Raw genomic sequence first — 11,375 nt, 5'->3', positions numbered from 1 at the left:
AGATTGGTTTTGTATGTTTTGTATTATTTTCTCTATTCTTACTAGTAGCATTAGTAAACCAGAGCTATTAGCTTCCATAGACATGGCTTTTAAATGACTTGTTTCCGTTCTAATACAAATCAGTCCTTACCTTTAAAAAACCTAGTATTAAAGGGTATTTGACATTGACTAATATCAACTCGTCAACTTCTTACTTAGTAGCATTTTTATCCACCAGCACTCTGCTTCCTATATTCCACAGCACAAAAATAATCAGCATCAGGGCCAGACACTGTTACATTGTGTCCTGGTTTTGTTAAAAACCAAGTTTCTCTTTTAGGGAATTTTGCCTGTCAGCTAAAGCCTTCATATTAGCTGCATTTTCCTGGAGAACCAGATACGTGTTTTGGTAAACATAGCAATGGAATGCGAACTTATTGATAAGGAGAGATTCACATCTCGCCAAAGGGGCAACGAGAAACAAGTGACCAAGAAACCGACCAACTGTGTATAACATTCCATTCACGTGAATACTTCATATAAAAGTGGGAGATCACGAGGGCCTTGTCCTCTTTGCCTCTTTGCTCTTTCTTCGTCCCCTCTGCTTATGGCCGACATGAGGAGAGGACCTTGCTAGTCGGCCCTGCGAACTGAGGCCTAGTGAGAGACTGAATCCAGCTCCGGTTGGCTGCAGGGTCCAGTCCAGGACTTTGGGTGCCGGCTCTGCAGTTGCTGAGACTTTCAAGATTGGTTTTGTATGTTTTGTATTATTTTCTCTATTCTTATTAGTAGCATTAGTAAAGCATTTTTAATTTTTCCACCTCTCTTCCCTCCGTCCTTCTTTTCCTCCCGATCGCCTGTCCTTAGTGGGAAGGGGGGAGAGGGAGGGGCAAACGGGGGCAGCGGGGGGAAGAGGAGGTTAACAATACATCTGCCAGGGTTTTATTGTCACCCCGCAATCTTAACCCTCGACACATTGAAGATGCTCTCTGTAGAATGTTCGTTAGTAGATTCAAATCTGAGAAAGCTTCGGTAGTGCCATAGGAGAAAACACAACAGAGAGAAACAAGAACAGTTGGCAGAAGTCACAGAAATTAAAAAGTAAATACAAGCAGAAGTCCAGTTCCAGGAGTCTAACGGTGCTCGGTATGATGCGTCTGAAGCAAGTGAAAGCTGGGACCTTCTGCAGCTACTTGAGCCAGCCCCGGCAAAAAGCCCTAACTAGTCTACCAGTATTTCTAATGTATATGGAGAATTAATATATATTAAGAACGCACCTATGTGAAAGAGGCGCTCACTCAGCCAAGCCAGCAGCAGTTTGGTTCAGGCTCCAAAGGAGCTAAAGGCCTGAGCTGCAGCTGGGCCACGAACTCCTTCTAGGAAACCCGCAAGGAAGCAGAACGACACACTGAACACCAATACGTTGCGGGCACAAGGAGCCTTGTGCAGACCTTGCCCGCTGTATGTGATTTGACTTTAAGCCAACCACTTTATTCCACACGGATGACAGCCTGTTTTGAGCTCTCTCTGCTAAGCAAGTGTGGCTCTTTGGCAAAGCTCTTTTACTGCTAACGGATCACTGGATGGGCCCAATTTAAGTTTTGTATCAAGCATTCGGCTTAAGTACGTGTGTATGAATCACTTAGAATTACAAGGTCGGGTGATTTTTAGTATACTGTCTGCTTCATGTTACTTAGTAAGCTGAATGTATGGAAATCTTAAGCTGTGTGTTGTAAAGTGTGGCTCGTATTGACCAAAATTGCATCTACTTAATGGCACGAAAAGTGGCTACAGACTACTATGGACAGCTGTGAGGTAAGGCGCGTTTTGCACTTTGCTAGGAAGAACAGAATTTACTCGGGCAATATCACGCCATCGAGGAAAACAGGAAGCAAGACATGACTACGAGCACCTACAAGATAAGGCCTGTTTTGCACTTTGCTGGACAAAAAGGATTCTTTCAGACAAGAAAACACCTTCAAGGATGGCATAAAGTGGCTATGGACTGTAAACCATGTGTCTGGTGCTGTGCCCCCATCACCCTGCAGACTCTGACCCGCGGAGGCTGGGCCCCATCCAGACCAGCCCGGCCCAAGGGGCATCTGGAACCCAACACAAGGACCCTTCCTGGAGAAGGGAGCGTGTCCTGCGATGTCTCCACAGGGCGTGTGTGGTGCAGCCGCCCTCAGCAAATGGACAGCCAGGGCTCGGGGCTGGAGGCTGCCATGGGCTTTTTGATCCCCCCTGGGTAGAACAGGATCCCTGAGAGTCAGCCAGGGGCTGCCTGTGACCCTCTGTGGGGGGAAGAAGGGGAGCGCAGAGGGATGGCCGGCAGTGCTGGGGTGCGGGGAGAGCCCGTGGGACTTTGTGCTGCAGCCTCCCAGGGAGGCAGGAGGCGTTGTTGAGTGAACCCTCCGGTCGCATGTGCTTGGAGACGTCAGCCATGGCCGTAGTGACCTGACGGGACCCTGGGGAGACATGGGCAGGGGGTCGGCGACCGGAGTGAAACACAGTTGTTGAGCTGAAGGCGAGAGATGGCGCGTGGAATGAACAGTGGCCTTGCAGTGACACCACGTATGCATTTGAGCACCGTGGGAGAGGATGGCCCATGGTGAGTTGGCCGAGAGAAGGACGGTGATGTCCCTGAGCGATGGACGGTGACATCACCGAGAGATGGATTGTGACCACACATCCCTGGCTGCTTGTATCCGGGCGCCGAGCCTGACCCCGTCGGTTTTTGCCCGCACGCCAGCTGAGCGAGGACGCGAGGTTGGAGTGTTCTGCGAGGCGGTTCCTGGTGCTGAGGTCGAGTTCGGGGAGTTCTTCAGTGCAACTCTCAGTGCGCGATCCCAGAGCCATCGGAGGTTTTTGCCCGGCCCTGGCTCGTTCGGGCAGCCGGGACACCCAGGCGGAGCGTTCGCAGCAGCAGAGGTGAGCTGAGAGGGGAAAGCTCCCCCTGGGGAGCCGGGAGGCTCTCCTTCTTGAGGGGCCTGGGCGTTGCTCCCAGCCCTGCCCGGACCAGCGATGGACTGTGGCCTCTCTTCCTTTTCTAGCGTGACACCCGCTGCTGCAGCGCCAGCGAGAGGGAGCAGCGTGACACCCCCAGCTCCCCACAGCCCACCGCCGCACGTGGAGAGCATGGCCGCGGAGCTGGACACCCGCTGTCCAATCTGCCTGGACAGCTGGGAGGAGGCCAGCTACGTCCTGCCGTGCCTCCACCAGTTCTGCTACCCGTGCATCGTGCGGTGGGCTGAGACCAAGCCCGAGTGCCCCCTCTGCAAGAGGAGGGTGACCTCCATCTTGCACTCGGTGCGGGCGGACGACGACTATGAGGAGCGGGTCATCCCACCACGTATACGATCGGTCGTCGTCCGCGTGACAGCAGGGGCTCCCGGACAGCCAGCCGCCCACGGCCTCCATCAGCCTGCAGCGGCCCGGCCACCGGCTGCGGGGCCGCTGCCCAGGGCTCCCGTGGGCGGCTTCCATGCCTCCACCTGGGCGTCCATCTTTCGTGTCCACCCCGCTGTCCTCCAGCCCCTGCTGCCCTGGCTGCGCCAGGAGCTGGGGCAGCTCTTGGAGGATGCCCAGGAGGCAGCAGCAGCAGAGAGACTCATCCTGTCCAGCCTGCGCCGCTTCGGCCTCATCCAAGAGTCTCTGGTGCGGGTGCTGCAGGCCTCCCTGGGCGGGCGCACGAGGAGCTTTGTCCAGCAGCTCATCGACACCGTCGTGCGCCGGTGCAGCGGGGAGGTCCGACGTCAGCTGGGCCTGGAGGACACCCCTGCTGCTGGAGAGCGGGAGAGCAGCCCTGATCCTGCTCCGGGCCCTGCTGCCTCCCACGGGGAGCCTCCTGCCTCCAGCCCAGCTCTTCGGGGGAGTCCCAGCAGCCCCCGCAACGCTCCCCATCCAACCCACGGGGAGCGAGAAGAGATGCAGGAGGACCGCGAGGAAGCTGTGCCCGGGCCCTCCACTTCCAGCCGGAGCAGACAACGCTCCCGTGGGGGGCCCCGGCGAGCCCCGAAGAGGAGGGCCGGCAGCTCTGAAGACTCCTCCCAGCCCCGCAAGAAGCCGCCCCACCAGCAGTGATGCTGGGAGGGTGGCTCCGGGACCACAACACCATGGCCTGGATGGTGGGCTGGGGTCCAAGCCAGTCCCCAAGATATCCTGGGGAGACACGGCCGACTGCTCAGTGACTGGAGTGAAACAGCGATGCCAAGCAGAAGACAAGACATGCCTACACCTGGGCGTCCATCTTCCACGCCTACACCTGGGCGTCCATCTTCCACGTCCACCCCGCTGCCCTCCAGCCCCTGCTGCCCTGGCTGCATCAGGAGCCGGGGCAGCTCTTGGAGGGTGCCCAGGAGGCAGCAGCAGCGCAGAGACTCGTCATCTCCAGCCTGCGCTACTTCGGCCTGGATGAGGAGAGTCTGATCTGGATGCTGCAGGCCTCCCTGGGCGGGCGCACGAGGAGCTTCGTCCAGCAGCTCGTCGACACCGTCGTGCGCCGGTGCAGCGCGGAGGTCCGACGTCAGCTGGGCCTGGAGGACACCCGTGCTGCCGGAGAGAGGGACGGCAGCCCTGATCCTGCTCCTGTGCCGTCTCTTTGAGTGACATCCCTGCAGCCCCCCCAGTGCTCATGTTTCCAGCCACGGAGAGCGAGAACACCTGCAGGAGGACCGAGAGGAGGCTGTGCCCGGGCCCTCGGCTTCCAGCCGGGGCAGCCAATGGTCTCGTGGGAGGGACGGCTGAGCCCCGAGAGGAAGGCCGGCTGCGCTGAGGACCCCTCCCAGCCCCACAAGAAGCCGCCCCCACCTCCCGTCAGTGATGATGGGAGGGTGCTGCAAGGGCTGCTAAACCATGGCCGGGCTGGCAGCTGGGGCTCAGCCTACTCCCCAAGAGATCCTGGGCCCTTACATCTAGTTACTATGCAATAAAAGAACAGAAAGGCACAAAATATGCAGAAAAAGTCTCAGGATTACTGACAATGCAGTTGGTGTCGCTGTCCCCACCCGTGCTGCTTTCTCTCCCTTTTGCTGGTGCTGCACCCAAAGCCTCACAGTATCACAGTATCACAGTATGTTCTGGATTGGAAGGGACCTCAAAAGATCATCTAGTCCAATCCCCCTGCTGGAACAGGAACGCCTAAGTGAGGTTGCACAGGAACATGTCCAGGTGGGTCTTGAATGTCTCCAGAGAAGGAGACTCCACAACCCCCCTGGGCAGCCTGTTCCAGTGCTCTGTCACCCTTACTGAGAAGAAGTTTCTTCTCAAATTTAAGTGGAACCTCTTGTGTTCCAGCTTGATCCCATTGCCCCTTGTCCTATCATTGTTTGCCAACGAGAAGAGCCTGGCTCCATCCTCATGGCACTCACCTTTTATATATTTATAAACATTAATAAGGTCACCCCTCAGTCTCCTCTTCTCCAAACTAAAGAGACCCAGCTCCCTCAGCCTTTCCTCATAAGGGAGGTGCTCCACTCCCTTAATCATCTTGGTTGCCCTACGCTGGACCCTCTCCAGCAGTTCCTTGTCCTTCTTGAACTGAGGGGCCCAGAACTGGACACAATATTCCAGATGGGGTCTCACCAGGGCAGAGTAGAGGGGAAGGAGGACCTCTCTTGATCTACTAACCACCCCCCTTCTAATACATCCCAGGATGCCATTGGCCTTGCTGGCCACAAGGGCACAGTGCTGGCTCATGGTCATCCTGTTGTCCACCAGGATCCCCAGGTCCCTTTCCCCTACACTGCTCTCTAATATGTAATTTCCCAACCGATACTGGAACCTGGGGTTGTTCCTGCCCAGATGCAGGACTCTACACTTTTCCTTGTTAAATTTCATTAGGTTATTCCCCGCCCAATTCTCCAGCCTGTCTAGGTCTCGCTGGATGGCAGCACAGCCTTCTGGCGTGTCAGCCACTCCTCCCAGCTTAGTGTCATCAGCAAACTTGCTGAGAGTACACTCTATTCCCTCGTCTAAGTCGTTACTGAATATATTGAATAATACTGGCCCCAGTACTGACCCCTGAGGTACTCCACTAGATACTGGTCTCCAACTAGACTCCGCACCATTGACTACCACTCTCTGGCTTCTCTCCTTAAGCCAGTTTGTAACCCACCTCACTACTCTATTGTCTAGACCACACCTCTGCGACTTAGCAACTAGGATGCTGTGGGAGACTTCCTCACGTGTCCGCTGGGCCCTACCATCTCCTCCACCCAGAAGCCTTGAAAGTGGGTACAGAGCCTGCAGGCTGGTAGTGCCACAGCCCCGCCACGTTCCTGGGCGACGGGACTCGAGGCACGGGCTGCACACGCCGTGGGCTGCGGAGGAGTGGGGGCAGGAGATGGGACGAGGCTCAGGTCCACGGAGGAGCAGAGGCACAAGCCTCTCTGCTTCGGTTCTCCTGGCCAAAGGCGGCCATGCCTTGCAGCAGCCCTTTCCTCAGGGGTGCTCTGCATCAAGTGGAGCTCTTGTTTCTTTAGAAATATCCCCACTCTGGTGGGATGTGGGGCTGTTACTGGTGTGTCAGGGAGGTCTGTGTGTTGCCCCACTGTGGATGCCCTTCGCAGCGCCCAGGTGGCGAGCGCTGTGCGACAGTGACAGAGCAAGGCTTTCCTAATCGTGTCAACCCACAGAAGTGGCAATGCCGTTTGGCTGCTTTGTAATCTCATCTGCACAGAGTCTTTCCAAACGTGCAGGTGGGCTTGTGAGAATGTCTTACATGTTTGTTAAAATGTCCTCCAGTTTGTCTGGCAAACCCATCCATCCATCCATCCATCCATCCATCCGTCCATCCACGTCGCAGTTAGGCCAGTAGTCTTCCTTCCATTCACGGACTGTGCATCTTCTACATAGCAAAGACCACATTCTTTTATTGTTCACTACAACTGTATTATTTTTCGATCACTTTCCACCCCTGCCTGGAAACAAACAGATGAACCTGGAGGAGTGACAGCGTATGTATGCACAGAGAGAGCATGGAGATGAGCAAGCGTCAAGAAGCTTTGTACCCGTCCGTACGTGATCTCCTACAGTTCTGCCTAACCTGAAACGGCGTCCCCTATTTTTAAGGAAAACCAGAACAAGTTCAGAGCTATTAGCTTCCATAGACATGGCTTTTAAATGACTTGTTTCCGTTCTAATACAAATCAGTCCTTACCTTTAAAAAACCTAGTATTAAAGGGTATTTGACATTGACTAATATCAACTCGTCAACTTCTTACTTAGTAGCATTTTTATCCACCAGCACTCTGCTTCCTATATTCCACAGCACAAAAATAATCAGCATCAGGGCCAGACACTGTTACATTGTGTCCTGGTTTTGTTAAAAACCAAGTTTCTCTTTTAGGGAATTTTGCCTGTCAGCTAAAGCCTTCATATTAGCTGCATTTTCCTGGAGAACCAGATACGTGTTTTGGTAAACATAGCAATGGAATGCGAACTTATTGATAAGGAGAGATTCACATCTCGCCAAAGGGGCAACGAGAAACAAGTGACCAAGAAACCGACCAACTGTGTATAACATTCCATTCACGTGAATACTTCATATAAAAGTGGGAGATCACGAGGGTCTTGTCCTCTTTGCCTCTTTGCTCTTTCTTCGTCCCCTCTGCTCATGGCCGACATGAGGAGAGGACCTTGCTAGTCGGCCCTGCGAACTGAGGCCTAGTGAGAGACTGAATCCAGCTCCGGTTGGCTGCAGGGTCCAGTCCAGGACTTTGGGTGCCGGCTCTGCAGTTGCTGAGACTTTCAAGATTGGTTTTGTATGTTTTGTATTATTTTCTCTATTCTTATTAGTAGCATTAGTAAAGCATTTTTAATTTTTCCACCTCTCTTCCCTCCGTCCTTCTTTTCCTCCCGATCGCCTGTCCTTAGTGGGAAGGGGGGAGAGGGAGGGGCAAACGGGGGCAGCGGGGGGAAGAGGAGGTTAACAATACATCTGCCAGGGTTTTATTGTCACCCCGCAATCTTAACCCTCGACACATTGAAGATGCTCTCTGTAGAATGTTCGTTAGTAGATTCAAATCTGAGAAAGCTTCGGTAGTGCCATAGGAGAAAACACAACAGAGAGAAACAAGAACAGTTGGCAGAAGTCACAGAAATTAAAAAGTAAATACAAGCAGAAGTCCAGTTCCAGGAGTCTAACGGTGCTCGGTATGATGCGTCTGAAGCAAGTGAAAGCTGGGACCTTCTGCAGCTACTTGAGCCAGCCCCGGCAAAAAGCCCTAACTAGTCTACCAGTATTTCTAATGTATATGGAGAATTAATATATATTAAGAACGCACCTATGTGAAAGAGGCGCTCACTCAGCCAAGCCAGCAGCAGTTTGGTTCAGGCTCCAAAGGAGCTAAAGGCCTGAGCTGCAGCTGGGCCACGAACTCCTTCTAGGAAACCCGCAAGGAAGCAGAACGACACACTGAACACCAATACGTTGCGGGCACAAGGAGCCTTGTGCAGACCTTGCCCGCTGTATGTGATTTGACTTTAAGCCAACCACTTTATTCCACACGGATGACAGCCTGTTTTGAGCTCTCTCTGCTAAGCAAGTGTGGCTCTTTGGCAAAGCTCTTTTACTGCTAACGGATCACTGGATGGGCCCAATTTAAGTTTTGTATCAAGCATTCGGCTTAAGTACGTGTGTATGAATCACTTAGAATTACAAGGTCGGGTGATTTTTAGTATACTGTCTGCTTCATGTTACTTAGTAAGCTGAATGTATGGAAATCTTAAGCTGTGTGTTGTAAAGTGTGGCTCGTATTGACCAAAATTGCATCTACTTAATGGCACGAAAAGTGGCTACAGACTACTATGGACAGCTGTGAGGTAAGGCGCGTTTTGCACTTTGCTAGGAAGAACAGAATTTACTCGGGCAATATCACGCCATCGAGGAAAACAGGAAGCAAGACATGACTACGAGCACCTACAAGATAAGGCCTGTTTTGCACTTTGCTGGACAAAAAGGATTCTTTCAGACAAGAAAACACCTTCAAGGATGGCACAAAGTGGCTATGGACTGTAAACCATGTGTCTGGTGCTGTGCCCCCATCACCCTGCAGACTCTGACCCGCGGAGGCTGGGCCCCATCCAGACCAGCCCGGCCCAAGGGGCATCTGGAACCCAACACAAGGACCCTTCCTGGAGAAGGGAGCGTGTCCTGCGATGTCTCCACAGGGCGTGTGTGGTGCAGCCGCCCTCAGCAAATGGACAGCCAGGGCTCGGGGCTGGAGGCTGCCATGGGCTTTTTGATCCCCCCTGGGTAGAACAGGATCCCTGAGAGTCAGCCAGGGGCTGCCTGTGACCCTCTGTGGGGGGAAGAAGGGGAGCGCAGAGGGATGGCCGGCAGTGCTGGGGTGCGGGGAGAGCCCGTGGGACTTTGTGCTGCAGCCTCCCAGGGAGGCAGGAGGCGTTGTTGAGTGAACCCTCCGGTCGCATGTGCTTGGAGACGTCAGCCATGGCCGTAGTGACCTGACGGGACCCTGGGGAGACATGGGCAGGGGGTCGGCGACCGGAGTGAAACACAGTTGTTGAGCTGAAGGCGAGAGATGGCGCGTGGAATGAACAGTGGCCTTGCAGTGACACCACGTATGCATTTGAGCACCGTGGGAGAGGATGGCCCATGGTGAGTTGGCCGAGAGAAGGACGGTGATGTCCCTGAGCGATGGACGGTGACATCACCGAGAGATGGATTGTGACCACGCATCCCTGGCTGCTTGTATCCGGGCGCCGAGCCTGACCCCGTCGGTTTTTGCCCGCACGCCAGCTGAGCGAGGACGCGAGGTTGGAGTGTTCTGCGAGGCGGTTCCTGGTGCTGAGGTCGAGTTCGGGGAGTTCTTCAGTGCAACTCTCAGTGCGCGACCCCAGAGCCATCGGAGGTTTTTGCCCGGCCCTGGCTCGTTCGGGCAGCCGGGACACCCAGGCGGAGCGTTCGCAGCAGCAGAGGTGAGCTGAGAGGGGAAAGCTCCCCCTGGGGAGCCGGGAGGCTCTCCTTCTTGAGGGGCCTGGGCGTTGCTCCCAGCCCTGCCCGGACCAGCGATGGACTGTGGCCTCTCTTCCTTTTCTAGCGTGACACCCGCTGCTGCAGCGCCAGCGAGAGGGAGCAGCGTGACACCCCCAGCTCCCCACAGCCCACCGCCGCACGTGGAGAGCATGGCCGCGGAGCTGGACACCCGCTGTCCAATCTGCCTGGACAGCTGGGAGGAGGCCAGCTACGTCCTGCCGTGCCTCCACCAGTTCTGCTACCCGTGCATCGTGCGGTGGGCTGAGACCAAGCCCGAGTGCCCCCTCTGCAAGAGGAGGGTGACCTCCATCTTGCACTCGGTGCGGGCGGACGACGACTATGAGGAGCGGGTCATCCCACCACGTATACGATCGGTCGTCGTCCGCGTGACAGCAGGGGCTCCCGGACAGCCAGCCGCCCACGGCCTCCATCAGCCTGCAGCGGCCCGGCCACCGGCTGCGGGGCCGCTGCCCAGGGCTCCCGTGGGCGGCTTCCATGCCTCCACCTGGGCGTCCATCTTTCGTGTCCACCCCGCTGTCCTCCAGCCCCTGCTGCCCTGGCTGCGCCAGGAGCTGGGGCAGCTCTTGGAGGATGCCCAGGAGGCAGCAGCAGCAGAGAGACTCATCCTGTCCAGCCTGCGCCGCTTCGGCCTCATCCAAGAGTCTCTGGTGCGGGTGCTGCAGGCCTCCCTGGGCGGGCGCACGAGGAGCTTTGTCCAGCAGCTCATCGACACCGTCGTGCGCCGGTGCAGCGGGGAGGTCCGACGTCAGCTGGGCCTGGAGGACACCCCTGCTGCTGGAGAGCGGGAGAGCAGCCCTGATCCTGCTCCGGGCCCTGCTGCCTCCCACGGGGAGCCTCCTGCCTCCAGCCCAGCTCTTCGGGGGAGTCCCAGCAGCCCCCGCAATGCTCCCCATCCAACCCACGGGGAGCGAGAAGAGATGCAGGAGGACCGCGAGGAAGCTGTGCCCGGGCCCTCCACTTCCAGCCGGAGCAGACAACGCTCCCGTGGGAGGCCCCGGCGAGCCCCGAAGAGGAGGGCCGGCAGCTCTGAAGACTCCTCCCAGCCCCGCAAGAAGCCACCCCACCAGCAGTGATGCTGGGAGAGTGGCTCCGGGACCACAACACCATGGCCTGGATGGTGGGCTGGGGTCCAAGCCAGTCCCCAAGATATCCTGGGGAGACACGGCCGACTGCTCAGTGACTGGAGTGAAACAGCGATGCCAAGCAGAAGACAAGACATGCCTACACCTGGGCGTCCATCTTCCACGCCTACACCTGGGCGTCCATCTTCCACGTCCACCCCGCTGCCCTCCAGCCCCTGCTGCCCTGGCTGCATCAGGAGCCGGGGCAGCTCTTGGAGGGTGCCCAGGAGGCAGCAGCAGCGCAGAGACTCGTCATC

The sequence above is a fragment of the Nesoenas mayeri genome (assembly GCF_963082525.1).
Source record: "Nesoenas mayeri genome assembly, chromosome: Z".
In the NCBI taxonomy this organism is placed as follows: Eukaryota; Metazoa; Chordata; class Aves; order Columbiformes; family Columbidae; genus Nesoenas; species Nesoenas mayeri.
The sequence above is the reverse complement of the archived record's forward strand: the minus strand, read 5'-3'. Positions refer to the sequence as shown.